Below are 18,298 nucleotides of genomic sequence, written 5' to 3'. Positions count from 1 at the left end.
TTCTATTTTTAATTTTTTTTTTAAGTATAGCCTACATTGTCACTCTCCACTTTCTATCTGTGCTTTCAACTGCTGTGACATGTGAATTTCCCCAGTTTAAGATCAATAAAGTTTATCTTATCTTATGACATTGTTCTGGAGTCGTCATATGCTTCTCAATGAAAACACAACACTGTTTGAAAAGGCCAAAACCGCTTTCATGTGCAGTTTTAATTCTAATTTTAGGTCACCTTGAGAACCTTGTTGGTCATTGGGCCACACTATAGACGCACACTCTCCACAACTATGCTCACACCGGCGTAGGTTAGTTGCGTAGGCTATGGCGTAGCCTCTGCGTATTGCCTACGTAGTGTGTCACGGTGACGCGCTCAAGGGCTGCAGATTCATGAACGCGCGTCGTCCTTGAGGTCAGCGAGAGGGACGCGAATGAAAGGTAACCAGCTTTTCGGACAATTCATTGTTCAGTGTTGCAGTGAGATGATAAAGCGCGGTGTCAGGCGGCACCTAGCATCAGGGTGTGTTATGTCGACATGTGGTCATATGTAGGCTGGAAGGATCCGCCCGACAAATCAGTTCGCCACGAGTAACGTTAACTTAGTGGGGGGATTTTGAATCAACGCTACTCCTGTTCAGTGAGTTTCTCAGTCCATTACCATCTGTACTACATGTGTGTCATCACAGCCTCTATCTGTCACAGTCCCACCTCAGACAGTAGTAGTTTAGCTACATCCAGTGTATATGTAACCTTAGTGGATATAGATCTTGTCACCGCGACGTAGAGAAAACCTTTGGCTGACTGATGTCTGGAAACGATACTTAGCGGTCATATGAGGTCCTCGGACTTCCTCTGTAACTTTTATATTTCTAAAATAAGACTAGGCATACAACCACGTCCGTCTTCTAATTTTCCACTGTAAGAGACACCTGATATTTTCAGGGTTGCTGACTGGAGACTTCCAAACCAGATGCTCCAGGCACTTAATGTAACACGATCCTTATTGCCAAGTAGTTTTTCACGTTCAAGAAATTTGCCTTAGTGTAGGGTGAAGTCAGGTAATGTGGGATACTCCCTTGTAGATAACAAAGAAAACCACCTAAATCTCTGAAGGCTACCTTCAGTTTTAGTTTTAGAAATTGTTTCGTTTTTCTATTAGCCTATATTTCTGTAAAGAAAATATATTGTCAAGTAAAATTCTTGAGAAACTTTGGACCTTCAAACACATTAAGAACCCCTACTTCGCATTGATGACATGTTCAGGTGAAATGGGACAGCTGGTGAGGTAAAAATGGGACTTTCATGTTTGTTTGTTTTTTAAATTGTTAAATCCATGTATTAGTTCAGACATTAATTTTAAAAGAATCATTCATGTAACTTGTAGCTGTTCATTTAAAAAACAGTCCATCTTTTCTGCCATGCTTTTCCAGTCTTCTAGCTGATTGTTTTGTTGCTGCCACGTTGTCTACAGTGTTTAACAATTATGGCTAATTCTGGACTACTGTGTCTGACATGAACTCACTACATCATCTTTAGTATTTTTAAGTGACAAAAATACTAAAATGTCTGTTATATGGCAGGATGGCACACAACAGCAAGTCGTGATTTTATGGTGCCTGGGAGCCTAAAATCCTGCAATTTTATCTTCAGGAAAATGCTGCATGTCAGCTTAATTTATTTGTCTCATTTTACCTGAATGTAGGGCTGGACGATATGGCAAAAAATGTTATCACGATATATTTTTTCATATTGATCGATCTTGATTTTTATCACAATATGTAGTTTTTGCTGATTCTGCCAGTTTAGGGAGCATCCTGATTGGAGTTTGAAGAAACAAGAGATTCATTGAAAGTTAACAATAAAAGTTTAATAACATAAAACACTAAATAATATGCTTTTCCAATATTGAGAACAAAATGTTTTTAAGGTCTTCATGCAGACATAGGATTCACATTACACTCTCACATTGTATGAATGAATTGCCCTCCACTGGTCAAGAGAGCAGCAGGGCCCACAACTGGCAAAAGAAAATTGAGAGCAGCACTCTTAAGCTTTTACAGAATCATATAATTATGTTTTCAAACAAGTGCAAACTAAGTGAATAGTCAGTTTTCACTATATTTTACATTTTTTGATTTTGTAAACAATGTATTTAAACAACTTAAAAATCACTTATTAAATAATAATAATGATCTCAAATGTCTGTTGAGGCAATACAAAAATATACTAAGTAAAAATGTGGGGTATACCCTCTGTGGCTGCAAAACACAACTGGATAGACTGTTGTTCTGCTAAGCTGCTGCTAGCGATGCTAACAGCAGACGAAGAGGTTACTTGCTAGGCTGTGTGTGTGGAGCCGGGGCAGCTTGAGTTAGACTCTCTGTGTGGTCACTGGGATGGTGCCGTCTCAGGTGATAGAAAAGGTTTATGGTGTTTCCCGACCTGGTTGGTACCAACCGCCAGCATATTTTGCAGACCGGCTTCATCTGCTCCTCGTCACTTTTGAGGTATCCAAACCACTTCCACACAACTGACGTCGCGTTACCTTTTTTTCAACAATATCTTCGTTTCCGGATGATATAGTGATGCCGCTTTCACGTTCTGCATTATTTTCTCCATCCTGACTTCAGTTTCACTCATTTTTTCTCCTTTTTCCAACTTCTCTCTTCAACTTCTCTCTCTGTTTACCTCCCGTTACAACTGTATCCACACTTACAATGAGAAGTGGGCGTGTCCTGCCTGCATGGTATACGGTAGCCGGCAGACTCTGATATGCTGTTGTCGCGCTTACTCTTGCCATATGATATCGATTCAAAACGTGCCATGCTGATAATTGAGATTGATCAAAATTTTATCGCGATCCCAAATTGAGATTGTATGATCGCTCAGCCCTACCTGAATGCATTAATTACTCACTCAAAACCCTTTCCTATAAAAAGTAAAGTCTACTGTGAAATTTTTTTGAACAGAAGTCAAACATGTAATAAAATGCAACACTCTACAAACAGTTTTGTTGGCACAGCCTATTTTAGCTGCAGAACTCTTATTACCAGAAGGAGAAAGTAAATGCGCTACATGGCTAGGTGTGGGCGATATGACCCTAAAATAATATCACAATATTTCAGGGTGTTTTTGCGATAATGATATTCTTGATGATATAACAAATTGGTAAAATAATATTTTACTATTAATTTAAGAACATAGAATTGCTTCTAAATAAGTGATATAACTTTAACAGTTTAAACTAACAGTTTGCCCACAAATATTCAGTAAAAACTAAAGAAAAATTATCTAATTTCTTTAGTTTGTCAACAACAACATTAACTCAGAGTGAGAGTCAGATTCTGTATATAGTACAACAAAATAAAATCTACCACAAATTCCACATTTAAACAGTTCTGAAATTCAAAGAAATGGACCTTGGGATCTATATATATATATATATATATATGTATATAAGTCAACTGGTAATTTCCTTCTCTTTTAGCTAAATCTTAAATGATTGAGTTGGTTTTTTTTTTCCACGTGGACCTTTATGTTCTGCCATTTTTTCCTCTAATCATCCCACTGTAACCTGTTACAGTGTGTTATGTTACCATGACAATTGCACATTCACATATATGTAGTTTTTTGTTGAGCCGCGAGCGTTATATAGGTTTACATCACTAAAGGTTTATGACAAAATCAGTTGACGACATGACTCTTGTGTGCACATGGCGAGAGAGGAGAGGTAGAGACGCCATGCTGCTGCCAGAGGAGCAATTGAATGACTTCCCTCTGAGCGGTAAGTCTCTAAAAGAGTCTGAGAAGTCCGGGGCTGGTTCATAGAACATTCAGGATGCCACCATTTATTCTACACCACTGATGCTGCTCCCCTTTTTGGAACCACTGTGGAGTCGGTAATAATTTTGCTTTTAGCCATGCTTGTTGTTGCCGTGCGTGACAGTATGACATCAATATGTCAACAAGTCGAAATATCATGAGTTTCAAGATATGTATTTTTCATGTCATGTTAAAAATTATACTGATATTATTGTGAGGGATATGAAATGGCACATCCCTACACTTGGCTTTTCTTGCAAGATCAAGGAACAGTGGTTTTTGACTTTTTGCTCTGCCCATCATAGCCCGTTCAGAACCCAATTATCATCCAAACATCAAAAAACAATATTGTAATGGTGGATTTCTACCCTAAATGCACCTATAAATAAAAAGCAAAATATTGTTTTGGATTAGGATACTAAATTCCATGTATTTTTAATAGATTCTTAACACAGAAATCACATAATAGATAAAATGACAAATTGTCTTAATCAGGGGTGTGCCTAGACATTTTTGATAGGGGTGGCCCCAGTGGGGCACTGACTTTTGCAGGGGTGACATGAAGTGTGAGCAGGAGCGCTTGCACGCACACATATGCACTCACGTATGAACGCGCAAACACAAACACACACTCACACACATACAGTACAGGCCAAAAGTTTGGACACACCTTCTCATTCAATGCCTTTTCTTTATTTTCATGACTATTTACATTGTAGATTCTCACTGAAGGCATCAAAACTATGAATGAACACATGTGGAGTTATGTACTTAACAAAAAAAGGTGAAATAACTGAAAACATGTTTTATATTCTAGTTTCTTCAAAATAGCCACCCTTTGCTCTGATTACTGCTTTGCACACTCTTGGCATTCTCTCGATGAGCTTCAAGAGGTAGTCACCTGAAATGGTTTCCACTTCACAGGTGTGTCTTATCAGGGTTAATTAGTGGAATTTCTTGCTTTATCAATGGGGTTGGGACCATCAGTTGTGTTGTGCAGAAGTCAGGTTAATACACAGCCGACAGCCCTATTGGACAACTGTTAAAATTCATATTATGGCAAGAACCAATCAGCTAACTAAAGAAAAACGAGTGGCCATCATTACTTTAAGAAATGAAGGTCAGTCAGTCCGGAAAATTGCAAAAACTTTAAATGTGTCCCCAAGTGGAGTCGCAAAAACCATCAAGCGCTACAACGAAACTGGCACACATGAGGACCGACCCAGGAAAGGAAGACCAAGAGTCACCTCTGCTTCTGAGGATAAGTTCATCCGAGTCACCAGCCTCAGAAATCGCAAGTTAACAGCAGCTCAGATCAGAGACCAGATGAATGCCACACAGAGTTCTAGCAGCAGACCCATCTCTAGAACAACTGTTAAGAGGAGACTGCGTGAATCAGGCCTTCATGGTCAGATAGCTGCTAGGAAACCACTGCTAAGGAGAGGCAACAAGCAGAAGAGATTTGTTTGGGCCAAGAAACACAAGGAATGGACATTAGACCAGTGGAAATCTGTGCTTTGGTCTGATGAGTCCAAATTTGAGATCTTTGGTTCCAACCGCCGTGTCTTTGTGAGACGCAGAAAAGGTGAACGGATGGATTCCACATGCCTGGTTCCCACTGTGAAGCATGGAGGAGGAGGTGTGATGGTGTGGGGGTGTTTTGCTGGTGACACTGTTGGGGATTTATTCAAAATTGAAGGCACACTGAACCAGCATGGCTACCACAGCATCCTGCAGCGACATGCCATCCCATCCGGTTTGCGTTTAGTTGGACGATCATTTATTTTTCAACAGGACAATGACCCCAAACACACCTCCAGGCTGTGTAAGGGCTATTTGACCAAGAAGGAGAGTGATGGAGTGCTGCGGCAGATGACCTGGCCTCCACAGTCACCGGACCTGAACCCAATCGAGATGGTTTGGGGTGAGCTGGACCGCAGAGTGAAGGCAAAGGGGCCAACAAGTGCTAAACGCCTCTGGGAACTCCTTCAAGACTGTTGGAAAACCATTTCAGGTGACTACCTCTTGAAGCTCATCGAGAGAATGCCAAGAGTGTGCAAAGCAGTAATCAGAGCAAAGGGTGGCTATTTTGAAGAAACTAGAATATAAAACATGTTTTCAGTTATTTCACCTTTTTTTGTTAAGTACATAACTCCACATGTGTTCATTCATAGTTTTGATGCCTTCAGTGAGAATCTACAATGTACATAGTCATGAAAATAAAGAAAAGGCATTGAATGAGAAGGTGTGTCCAAACTTTTGGCCTGTACTGTAGGTGTCGGCATAGCATTCATTTACCATTTTTCTCTCCACAACTCATATCTACTTCAATTACTAACACTGCAAAAAAAATAGACCTACTGGTCACAACATACAGGCTTGTGCCAGTTTGAAAATTTCCCAACCAGTTTGATTTAAAGCCAAATATCTAACCGAACTGATATATCGAATTATATACCTAATTTTACCACTGGGGGTCGCATTTGAGCTATTTTTCCCAATAAAAGCTCATTATAGGTGTAATGTACTTCCAATCCACTAGGAGGCGGTAATGCTGTATTAACCGCCAATACACACAAGGTTACACAAGAACAAGAAGAAGCAGAAGGACACCAAGACGTCAGGGCAAAGATGGTGGATAAACCAGTAATAATAGTAGTAATAGTACAGTATAGTATAAACTGTATAGTATCAATCAATTCAATCAATTTTATTTATAAAGCCCAATATCACAAATCACAATTTCCCTCACAGGGCTTTACAGCATACAACATCCCTCTGTCCTTTGGACCCTTACAGCGGATAAGGAAAAACTCCCCAAAAAAAACCCTTTAACGGGGGAAAAAAACGGTAGAAACTTCAGGAAGAGCAACTGAGGAGGGATCCCTCTTCCAGGACGGACAGATGTGCAATAGATGTCGTATAGAACAGATCAGCATAATAAATTAACAGTAATCCGTATGACACAATGAGACAGAGAGAGAGAGAGAGAGAGAGAGAGAGAGAGAGATGCAGGACAGACGGTAATGACAGTAGCTTACAACAACATTAATGAAAGTAATAATATTATAGTTATAGTTCTGGCTACTGTGGTACAATATGTTGAAAGTATATATTAATATCTGGCAGTATACATGTGTGACAATAATCATATGTGTAATAACAGGAGAAGTATGACTAATGATGGCAGCAGCAGCAGGAGGCATCTGGCAGGACCACGGCAGCAGCACAACCACACACGTCACGCTATCCAGGCACCGCTGCGATATAAGTTAATCTGAGAGACAGTGGAGCACAAAGGCTCCGGAAAAGAAGCCGAGTTAGTGACATCCAGAATGGCCGAGTTAGCAAGATGCAGTAATAGAGAGAGAGAGAGAAGAAGAGAAGGTGCCCGGTGTATTATAGGGGGTCCTCCGGCAGACTAGGCCTACGTCAGCCTAACTAGGGGCTGGTACAGGGCAAGCCTGAGCCAGCCCCAACTATAAGCTTTATCAAAGAGGAAAGTCTTAAGTCTAGTCTTAAATGTGGAGACGGTGTCTGCCTCCCGGACCGTAACAGGAAGATGATTCCACAGGAGAGGAGCCTGATAGCTGAAGGCTCTGGCTCCTGATCTACTTTTGCTAACTTTAGGGATCACGAGTAACCCTGCGTTCTCAGAGCGCAGTGTTCTGGTGGTATATAAGGCACTTTGAGCTCTCTAAGATATGACAGAGCTTGACCATTTAGAGCTTTATAAGTTAACAGTAGGATTTTATATTCAATTCTGGATTTTACAGGGAACCAGTGCAGCAAAGCTAAAACAGGAGAAATATGATCTTGTTTCTTAGTTCCTGTTAGTACACGTGCTGCTGCATTCTGAATTAGCTGGAGAGTTTTTAAGGACTTACTAGAGCTACCTGATAATAGAGAGTTACAATAATCCAGCCTAGAGGTAACAAAAGCTTGGACCAATTTTTCTGCATCTTTTCAGGTCAGGATAGGCCTAATTTTCGCAATATTACGCAGATGAAAAAATGCAGTCTGTGAGGTTTGTTTTAAATGAGAATTAAAAGACAAATCTTGATCAAATGTTACTCCGAGGTTTCTTACGGTAGTGCTAGAGGCCAGAGCAATGCCATCGAGAGAAACTATGTCATCAGATAAAGAGTCTTTGAGTTGTTTGGGGCCAAGAACAATAACTTCAGTTTTGTCTGAATTTAACATCAGGAAATTGGTGCTCATCCAGGTTTTTATGTCTTTAAGGCAGTTATGGAGTTTAGTTAATTGATTACTTTCTTCTGGCTTAATCAATAAATACAACTGTGTATCATCCGCATAACAATGGAAATTTATAGAGTGATTTCTAATGATGTTACCTAAAGGAAGCATATATAGAGTAAATGGGATTGGTCCGAGCACAGAACCTTGCGGAACTCCAAAACAAACTTTAGGATAAGGATGATTTATTATGAACATCAACAAACTGAAAACGATTAGATAAATAAGATTTAAACCAGCTTAGTGCAGAACCTTTTAGGCCAATTAAGTGATCCAGTCTCTGCAGTAGAATTTGATGGTCAGTAGTGTCAAACGCCGCACTAAGATCTAATAAAACAAGTATAGAGACGAGTCCTTTGTCTGAAGCAATCAGAAGGTCATTTGTAATTTTAACTAGTGCTGTCTCAGTGCTATGATGTACTCTAAATCCTGACTGAAATTCCTCAAATAAATTATTATCATGGAGAAAATCACACAGCTGGTCTGCGACTACTTTCTCAAGGATCTTTGACAGAAAGGGAAGATTAGATATTGGTCTATAGTTGGCTAATCCATCCAGGGTGGGCTTTTTTAGTAGAGATTTAATTACAGCTACCTTAAACGACTGTGGTACATAGCCTGTTAATAAGGATATATTTATCATATCTAATATATGAGTGTTAACTAAAGGTAAGACCTCCTTAAGTAGCCTAGTTGGGATGGGGTCTAAGAGACACGTTGATGATTTAGATGAAGAAATCACTGCGGTTAATTCTTGATGAGAAATTGGGGAGAAGCAATCTAAATATACATTAGGTCTTACAGCTGTGTTTGAGGTTAGATAGGTACTATCTGAGGACAGGAGGTCATGAATTTTGCCTCTAATAGTTAGAATTTTGTCATTAAAAAAGCTCATAAAATCATTACTGCTAAGGGCTAAAGGAATACAAGGCTCAATAGAGCTTTGACTCTCAGTCAGCCTAGCTACTGTGCTGAAAAGAAACCTGGGGTTTTTCTTGTTTTTTTCTATTAATGCTGAGTAATAGTTTGCTCTGGCATTGCGGAGGCCCCTCTTATAAGTTTTGAGACTGTCTGCCCAGATCAAACGAGATTCTTCCAGTTTGGTTAATCGCCAATTCCTTTCAAATTTTCGCTATATTTGTTTTAACTTACGGGTTTGAGAGTTATACCAAGGAGCGAACTTTCTTTGCTTTGTTAACTTCTTTTTAAGTGGAGCTACAGAGTTGAATGTTGTTCGCAGCGAGCCTACAGCGCTATCAACAAAATGATCAATTCGGGAGAGGTTAAAGTCGGTATGGGAAACCTCTGTTACTGAAGGACTTGGTATTGAATTTAACGACGGAGTAATCATTTCCTTAAATTTTGCGACAGCACTATCTGATAAACATCTAGTATAGTAACTGTTGCTGAGTGGCGTGTAATCGAGTAAAAAGAAATCAAAAGTAATCAGATAATGATCCGATAGCGAGGGATTCTGTGGAAAGACTGTTAGGTTATCAATTTCAATTCCATACGTCAGAACTAGATCAAGGGTATGGTTAAAACAATGAGTGGGTTCATGTACACCCTGACTGAAGCCAGTGGAGTCTAATAATGAGATAAACGCGGTAGCCAGGGAGTCATTATCAACGTCGACATGAATGTTAAAATCGCCTACAATAATAACTTTATCTGATTTAAGAACTAGACCGGATAAAAACTCTGAGAATTCAGATACAAATTCAGAATATGGGCCAGGAGCACGGTACACTGTAACAAATAAAAGTGGCTGCGAGGTTTTCCAGGTCGGATGTAAAAGACTTAGAATGAGGCTTTCAAATGAATTATAATCTAGTTTAGATTTAGGGCTGATTAACAGACAAGAGTTAAAAATGGCTGCAACTCCCCCTCCTCGGCCACTGCCTCAAGGAATGTGGGTATTATTATGCCTGGGAGGAGTGGACTCATTTAGACTAACATATTCATCTTGACACAGCCAGGTTTCAATGAGACTGAGTAAATCAATATGATTATCTGATATTAATTTGTTTACTAACACTGCTTTAGACGATGGAGTCCTGATATTTAACAGTCCGCATTTAATTCTCCTGTTTTGTCTTTCTGTCACAGAAGAGGTTTTAATTTTTATGAGGTTGTTATGCACAACTCCTCTTTGTTTAATTTTAGATTTAAATAATTTAGGTGGTCGGGGGACAGACACCGTTTGTATAGACCTATGAAAACTATGGCTGGGTAACTGCACTAGAAGCTCAGAGAGGCGTATAGGACTGCGACTCTGAGTCCTGATCTCAACTCTGGGTTGTCAGGGATTTGAATTACTAATAAAATTTGCCAGGTTCCTAGAAATGAGAGCAGCTCAAAACCCACATCATTTGCTGGACACCATCTGGACAGCCAGCGATTAAATGATGACATGCGGCTAAACATGTCATCAGTGGACAGATTTGGGAGGGGTCCAGAGAAAACTACGGAGTCCGACATAGTTTTTGCATATTCACACACTGAGGCAATGTTAATTTTAGTGACCTCCGATTGGCGTAACCGGGTGTCATTGCCACCGACGTGAATAACAATCTTACTGAATCTACGTTTAGCTTTAGCCAGCAGACTACTGTACTACAGTACAGTAGTAATCCAGTATCTTTGGTTAGGGCAACAAACTGAATAACTGCTGACTCCTTAGCACTTTTCCCCGCCCCCGATGAAATTTGATCTTGCAGCAGACAGCTGAGCAGAGCTGCTGAGTCCCTCTGCAGCCTTTGAGGGAGGCTCTGAGACATCGGCACAAGCCTAGTGGCAACATACAAATGTGATAGAAACCTTCCATACTTTATTCTTGAAAAAAAAAAAAAAAACAACCTTCCATTCTTCTCACCAACAGAGAAACCTGAACTCACAGCTAATTTGAATTAAAAAAAAGTCACATCCCTCCTCACATCTCGCCTTCTAGACCAGCAAATCTTGTTTTAACATTGTAAAGTGACCTGTTAAATACTGCTTAAATGATTTGTAAATTCCCAAAGTAGGCTACATACAAAAGAAAATCCACATTCAAAAACAGTCACAGTATAAAGTGCAAAAAAAGTTTAGAGTTTAAGCCTCTTTGGGCAAAATATTTACTTGACAAAACTTTACATGTGCAATAATGTAAATGGTTGGAGTTACAGACAATGTAGAATATTTTTTATCAACAGAGAAAGCTGACTTCACCAGAGCTTATGTGCCATAAAAAAGCTTACATCACTTTTAACAAATCTTGTTTCAACACTGACTTGTTAATAATGTTACAATAACCTGTGACACAGTCATTGTCTATAAAGTGCACTACAAACATAATTATTTAAAATAGGTAAGCTCCTTCGTACAAATTATTTAAAGAAACTGTGCAAAACCTTAAACGTGCTACAGTCTTGGTTACTCTAGTATTCTTACCATCTGAGAGACTTTGCTAACTTACTTGAATAGAGTCTAGGGGTGAGTCAGTGTACACGTTTACACGTGTTTGAGATCATAAACAGTAATGAAAAATTAGTACACGAAAAATGTTTTTTTTTTTTTAGGGGGGAGGGGGGTGATACTTATTGTTGACTAACTGAGATAGACTGTGAATATGACAAGAAATGATGTGAGACCGGGTTTGGCAACAGGTCAGTAGCCTACGTGCTCCGTTCTATTAAAACAGCGCGTTCATTAAGGGGGTCGTTCGCCAGTGGGCTACAGTGAGTACCGGGCCATGAAATCACAGCATCCATGGTGAGAGGACACGGAATTGTTTGTGCTTTTACGCACAGGTCGGTGGTGAAGTGGCGCACATGACTCGTGCTACGGACGGACGAGCCATGTATCTCAGTGCTGCTTAAAAACAGGTAATACATCTGGCTACATCTTTCCCACATCAAATATCTGTGATCGCCTACACCCACATGTGTAAAAGCGCATACAGTTCTGTGTCCTCTTACCCATGCTGTGATTTGATGGCCCGGTACTCACTGTAGCCCACTCTTATAAGACCCAGTAATAATAATGATAATAATAATAATAATAATAATAATAATAATAAGTTACTGTGGACCTATATGCCATGCTTTTTAATAAAATTACCAGAGGAGTTCGCTGAAAAACAGGTAATGTCAGCCTGAATTACTCCTGGCGTCCCCGGTGAAAATCGCTGACATGCATAGGAAATACAGCTTCTACAGGCTCGCCATAGCTTACTGTCAGGACTCAGGGACCAGAATTTGGGATGGCGGACCATCAGAATGGTGATATTTTGGAGTGGCGGCCTGTAACCGTTGGTTAAATGGCCCATTCAGTTGGTATTCGGATAACTGGGGCTTTACTGGTATAATTCAATAGCACCACCCAGCGGTGAAACCCGTGTACACATTTACACGAAAAATATTACCCACTCTAAACGTTTAGAGAACTCACCCCTAGTAGAGTCACATCCCTCCTAACCAGCAAATCTTGTCTCAACACTGTAGTATGATCTGTACAGTTGTGAAAAAGAATAGGAAAGAAGGAAAAAAAAAATTAAAACAGCCTTTTTTTTTTTCTCTGTTAACTGTGCACAATTGAACATAGGTCACATTTGGCTATGTACCACAATAATCAAAAATGTGAGCTATAAACTGATGTCTTTTCCTTGCTTTGGGGAGATAGTTGCAATTTGTCATCACAGCATATTGTTTTGATAAAAAATACTTCCTTCCAGTACTATATAACTTATGTCTTGATATGTGCTGTTTGCTAAGATGAGTGCTGCCTCTTGTAGCACAGCCCTGGGTAATTTAAAACAGTATAATTCGCTTGTTCTTGTGTTGGCTTGCAAATACTTTGAAAAAACTATCCATGTTGAGTGCCTTTGCTCTTCTTGACTCAATACTTAACAAACCTAAATGGCTTAGGCTGCTATCTAGCATGGTTGTCCGCAAAGTATTTTTAATGAGCTTTCGAGCTGAAAAACGCTCACATGCAGCAACTGCTGACTGGGAGGGCTAGAGCTATTTTTCACAGTCTGAAGAGCTCAACAAACACCTCTTGGTATGGTTCTAAAAACACAGCTAAATCGAGGATGTTTCCCAACTACGCCGCCCCATTCTCAGCTTTCCTTGACAAAATTCTTCTAGCCTGGTGAAGCTCATAGTAACATCTTCCTTATCACACCCATATATTTCACCCAAGCCAAACACCTGGTTATCTTGAAGGAACATACTGCTTTTAGGGTTTAAAGAGGCAACAGATAGGATTCAGGTTTTTTTTTTTTAGCTTGGCGCCACCTAGCGTCAGTGGTGTTGCTTGCACTGTCGCAAAGACCAAATTGACCGTGGGGATCAGAGATAATCAATAAAATGTAGGCTGTAAAGTCACCAGTTTACCTCTATGTATATGTAGAATGAGAAAGTGTGTGGACACTCTACTAAATAAATGAGTAAAGAGACCAGGGTGTAATCACTGTCCGAGGGCTGCCGTAGAATGGCAACGAGGATGTCAGTCGACCAACACTCGTTACCCAGTCCCTGGTTGCGGTGATTTGCGATGCTGGCCAGCTAGGAATGAACTAGCAGCCAGTACAGTACAGTCCTCTCTCGGCTAGCTAACATTGAGCCGTGTTACTTACTGATCCATTAGAAAGAAAGCTAGCTGGACACTGGTTTTGAAGCCTCTTTGGTCAAGGAGCTCCCTCCATCTCTTGAACGCCTGACTGAGGTTTACTCTTGTTTTTCCTCTTCTTTTATCACTCTCCTTTTTGTACATCCTCGCCTCCTCAGACAGATTAGCTCGTTTTCCTTTGGGAGCCGTTTTTCACTTATCTCCAAACTTTGTCCATCTGCCATTGTGCTCCTGATTCAACTATCTCATGCCCCGGCCAGTTCCTCATAAGCATAGACATATATATACGTAGACGCCGCATCGAGTGGGTTTGCCCGCTGCAGCGATACATCATCATTGCTGCCATATTGGATGTGGCAAGGCTGCCTTGTAAACTAATACAAGTAAATGGACTTAATTTCATAAAGCGCCTTTCTATAAAGAAATTTACGTTAATGCCTCTCGTTTATTCATTCACACATGCACTAATATACTTGGGAAACAGTTAGGCACCACAAACAATGTATTTGATCTTCTCAGATGGCTAAGATAAGAACTTTATTGATCCCACACAGGAGTAATTCATGTTACACGTTAGTAGTACGGTACCTCACGGTAGCACAACTGTGGGATAAGTTCAAAGTCCAGTCACAAGAAGGTGAGTGTCCATGCGCCGTCCATTAACGGCACGCGCTGTCCAGTAACGGCGAATCCTGCCGGTTGTGGGTTGAACGGGGGTCACAGACACAGACAGGAATACGTATTCCTGTCAAATACGGCGGCCATAGTGCTCCGCGGCGCAAGATAACGGCTTAGCGGCGACGGATAAGTCCAGCTCCAGGTCCAATAATGTCCTCTTGTCGGCGTCATGACTGCCCAAAAGTACCTGAACAGCTGAGCCGTGGCAGCACACAGGTATGTGGCGTGTCAGAGGAGAAATGACACATTTCAACACGAACACATTTCTCTCTCTCTGGCAGGTAACGGTCCACAAACCTCACTGCACTTTAGGGACTGTTCTTTACTTATGAAGGGACTGCTCTTTACTTGTCAGGGGAGGAGGGTGGCTGGTTGATTTTTATTTTATTAATTTATTTTATTTTGATCCCCCCTATGTTAATCACTTATTGATGCTGTTTTTGAAGTATGAATAAGTCAATACGTAGTTTATTCCATTGAAGTATCATTGATGTATTATAGAAAAGTGATGTATCTTTTTATAAATGACAAAAGGCACACCTGCCTCATTTTTGCTGTGGTATCGTGATACTACTCAGAACCATGATACTGTCACTGGTATCGTACCGTGGGTCCCAATTTTGGTACCGTGACAACACTATCTCACACACACAGACGCTCGCTCTCTCTCTCTCTCTCTCTCTCTCTCTCTCTCTCCCCTAATATGAGATAAAAGCACAACTGAACCTCATTTACCTTAGTGAAAAGGTATTCATTTGAATGGAACCATAAGCCAAAATTCTTTAAACTTATTTTTTTGTTACTATGGAATGCACTTTTTCAGTTTGTTTACATAGACAAGTCTAACTTGTTCAGTGCAATCATTTTCTATATATATATATATATTTATTTTTTTTAACTTCTGGAATGAACTTTTTCAGTTTGTAATCCCGATGCATGTATTTGCATCAGTTCAAGGGGCCTTTATTTTTATATCAGTAAGTAATGCACCTTATTTAAATTGATAATCATTTGAGATATCAAATAGTTTTTTGTTTGATATCTTTTCGAAAATGTTTGAGATGCTTGCCAATAGTTTTTCATTGGAAAAAATAATTATCTCTTCATTGAAAGAGTCAAAACTGTTTTGGTTTTGTTCATAGTATTGATGTCATGATCTTAGGTATATATACCTCTTGAAGCTCATCGAGAGAATGCCAAGAGTGTGCAAAGCAGTAATCAGAGCAAAGGGTGGCTATTTTGAAGAAACTAGAATATAAAACATGTTTTCAGTTATTTCACCTTTTTTTGTTAAGTACATAACTCCACATGTGTTCATTCATAGTTTTGATGCCTTCAGTGAGAATCTACAATGTAAATAGTCATGAAAATAAAGAAAAGGCATTGAATGAGAAGGTGTGTCCAAACTTTTGGCCTGTACTGTATGTGACAATAAGGGGCCTTCATCACAGGAATCCTCATCTGACTCTACAATAACACATAGGTTGTCGTTACAATGCTAATAAATTTTGCCTAAAATATTAAGCACATTATACTTCATACGAAAAAGGAACTGTTAAGACATACCAATAGGTCCGGGTGGGGCAACAGGGGCTGCCACAACACTATCCCCCGGTGCATGGCCTGTTGTCCCCTCCTCATTGTCAGCACTGGTCACACCTGAAGCAATACAAGGATTGCTGCAGTTTATTTATATGTCAAATTGTAGGGATGCACGATAACTTTTCTTTTAAACCGATACCGATAACCGATAACTTTCAGCTCCTAAAGGCAGATACCGATAACCGATAACCGATAACACACACACATATACAGTATATTTATATATACCTAAGATCATGACATCAATACTATGAACAAAACCAAAACAGTTTTGACTCTTTCAATGAAGAGATAATTATTTTTTCCAAAGAAAAACTATTGGCAAGCATCTCAAACATTTTCGAAAAGATATCAAACAAAAAACTGTTTGATATCTCAAATGATTATCAATTTAAATAAGGTGCATTACTTACTGATATAAAAATAAAGGCCCCTTGAACTGATGCAAATACATGCATCGGGATTACAAACTGAAAAAGTTCATTCCAGAAGTTAAAAAAAATAAATATATATATATATATATAGAAAATGATTGCACTGAACAAGTTAGACTTGTCTATGTAAACAAACTGAAAAAGTGCATTCCATAGTAACAAAAAAATAAGTTTAAAGAATTTTGGCTTATGGTTCCATTCAAATGAATACCTTTTCACTAAGGTAAATGAGGTTCAGTTGTGCTTTTATCTCATATTAGAAGAGAGAGGGAGGGAGAGAGAGTGAGAGAGAGAGAGAGAGAGAGAGAGAGAGAGAGGGCGTCTGTGTGTGTGAGATAGTGTTGTCACGGTACCAAAATTGGGACCCACGGTACGATACCCGTGACAGTATCATGGTTCTGAGTAGTATCACGATACCACAGCAAAAATGAGGCAGGTGTGCCTTTTGTCATTTATAAAAAGATACATCACTTTTCTATAATACATCAATGATACTTCAATGGAATAAATTACGTATTGACTTATTCATACTTCAAAAACAGCATCAATAAGTGATTAACATAGGGGGGATCAAAATAAAATAAATTAATAAAATAAAAATCAACCAGCCACCCTCCTCCCCTGACAAGTAAAGAGCAGTCCCTTCATAAGTAAAGAACAGTCCCTAAAGTGCAGTGAGGTTTGTGGACCGTTACCTGCCAGAGAGAGAGAAATGTGTTCGTGTTGAAATGTGTCATTTCTCCTCTGACACGCCACATACCTGTGTGCTGCCACGGCTCAGCTGTTCAGGTACTTTTGGGCAGTCATGACGCCGACAAGAGGACATTATTGGACCTGGAGCTGGACTTATCCGTCGCCGCTAAGCCGTTATCTTGCGCCGCGGAGCACTATGGCCGCCGTATTTGACAGGAATACGTATTCCTGTCTGTGTCTGTGACCCCCGTTCAACCCACAACCGGCAGGATTCGCCGTTACTGGACAGCGCGTGCCGTTAATGGACGACACTCACCTTCTTGTGACTGGACTTTGAACTTATCCCACAGTAGTGCTACCATGAGGTACCGTACTACTACGGTACTCCAACATTATGGTATCATATGTACTGTGGAGTTTTAGTGCCGCGGTCTACCATTGGTACCAGTATACCATGCAACACTAGTGACAGAGAGAGTGCGTGTCTGTGTGAAATTATGACCGAGTTAACGAGTTGTTTTCCGACATGAGGGGGTATTCTTGAATTTTCCCAGTCAGAAAGAGTTTTTCTGATTATGCCGACGTCACTTGAACGCAGCATTCACTGCAGGCCATTCAGGTCTCATAGTGGGAGAGGGGCACTGCCGTGCTGACAAAATTGTATATGTTATCGGGGCTATTCATCATGATATCGGACTTATCGGAATGATGTAATAATTTCCTGTTATCAGCCCGATAATTATCGGCCCGATAGTTATCGTGCACCCCTATCAAATTGTCACATTTAGGCTTTTCACACCAGTATTGTTAAAAAATTGGGCTATACGCTTTATGACAGTTAGGGATGTCCCGATCCGATCCTTGGATCGGGTATCAGCGCCGATCATGCTATTTTTACAAAATCGGTAATAAAAGATCAGAGGAATCAAAACAACAAAAATGGCCAGGTTTTTCATCTATGTTGTTCATTGTTGCCTCCGCTTTCCAATTTATAAAGTGTGGCGATCCTGTATATTTTATAAATATATTTTTTTTATAAGACAGTGGTTATCAGCTGATGGCTTACTCACCTCCAGACACACACCCACTGGTGGTATCGGCCAGTGGGATGGCTCGATCAGCTGAGCCCAGGTAGACCGGCCCCTACATTATGCTGCTCCTGGCAGTATGGCGAGAGCCGCTGGTGAGTGAGAAATGAGCCAGA

At 40.1% G+C, this 18,298-nt stretch overlaps 1 protein-coding gene across 2 annotated transcripts in view; it reads left to right on the top strand.

The window, feature by feature from the left end:
- The first annotated feature begins 303 nt into the window (after positions 1–303).
- Positions 304–18,298, top strand: part of LOC117271981 (glucose-6-phosphate exchanger SLC37A4-like) — a 77,791-nt gene continuing 59,796 nt past the window's right edge. Inside the window, exon 1 of one of the 2 annotated variants that reach the window (XM_033650602.2) lies at positions 304–433. The gene's annotated coding sequence lies outside the window, so the exon portion shown is untranslated. Of the gene's footprint in view, positions 434–480; positions 633–18,298 lie in introns of those variants that run through there. The other variant, XM_033650611.2, reaches the window with a different exon arrangement.

Source organism: Epinephelus lanceolatus, chromosome 11 (assembly GCF_041903045.1).
Source record: "Epinephelus lanceolatus isolate andai-2023 chromosome 11, ASM4190304v1, whole genome shotgun sequence".
Taxonomy (NCBI): Eukaryota; Metazoa; Chordata; class Actinopteri; order Perciformes; family Serranidae; genus Epinephelus; species Epinephelus lanceolatus.
The sequence above is the reverse complement of the archived record's forward strand: the minus strand, read 5'-3'. Positions and strand labels throughout refer to the sequence as shown.